We start from the raw sequence: 1,367 nt of genomic DNA on the forward strand, positions 1-1,367 counted from the left end.
TAGCAGTCTGAGACATGTACAGGTTGCGGATTAGCCTCCTGTCCCTATTCTAATCTATTACCTATTTTCAGATCAAATGCCTATTTCATAAATCATACGAACAGAGGAAAATACCTCCTGGTTGTGTTCTATATTCCTCTCGATTTATAATCTCATTACTGCAATGGCATCACGCGTACCTCTCCCCTTCCAAAAACCCAAACTGATCACCGCCAGACAGTATTATGTATACCTTCCATCTCTATTGGATATTTTTTGTTCCAACTGTTATCTTATCTGACTTATTATTTCTAATTCTATCACATTTTTAACTGACTGTCTTCTGAATTCAACCCTTCCTGCAATGTGCTTCCGGGAATCAAATTGTTCAAAATGTCCTCTATATTGACCATGTATGGCTGAATTTGAGAAAACATTGAATTATCTTGAAGGTTGTGATCTTGTTAACATTTTAAGGGCCTGGAAACGTTAGGAAATAAACAGGATATTCCTCGGAATGGATAATCATTGAATAGATAACTCAGAATTGAGTGAATTGATTCAGTCATTGGGTAATTAATGCATGATGGCAATTCGTAAAGTGAGGTCTCCTATTTTTTTCATGAAAAATGAAACTTATTCTCTCAACTATGCGGACATCGTAGGAAAGGCTGAGCATTTAGCTATTTTCCCCTCCTATCTATTCCTATTTTCTGCAGAATACTCATTAGTTTTTCCCAGTTCACTCTATCAAACGCTTTTTCGAAATCTACGAAACAGGCAACTCCCTCCTGGTTGTGTTCTATATTCTTCTCTCGATTAATAACTTCATTACTGCAATGACATCACGCATACCTCTCCCCTTCCTAAACCCATAAAGTGATCATCCCCTAAGTATTAATCATTAGCCCAACTCCCTATCCTTTTGTTTATGATCCTGAGAACAACTTGAACTGCGTGGGATATCAAACTTATTGTCCTGTAGTCCTCACAGTTGTCAAAGCAACGAGGAACAATTGCGAAACTAGGGAGGAAGAAAGTACTCAGAGATGAAGAGGGACCTGATGTAGAGTAGGATGCTGGATTTTGTGTTTTGTTAGGAGTCACAAAATGTTTATTCAGTAGCTGTGTCCATTCAAAAAACCTACCTTTACCGGTAGATTACCTTAAAAAAAAAACATACATATATATATATATATATACACACACACACAAACACACACACACGTACATAATAATAAATACTAATTATATATATATATATATATATATATATATATATATATATATAATGGGCTGACGCAATAAAACACAAATAGAATAGAATAGCAATATTTAAAAGGACACTCCGCACGGTAAATTGTTCGAGCTTTCGGCCCTCTCAGAGG

Source organism: Hetaerina americana, unplaced genomic scaffold, assembly GCF_022747635.1.
Source record: "Hetaerina americana unplaced genomic scaffold, ioHetAmer1.1.p SCAF_45, whole genome shotgun sequence".
Taxonomy (NCBI): Eukaryota; Metazoa; Arthropoda; class Insecta; order Odonata; family Calopterygidae; genus Hetaerina; species Hetaerina americana.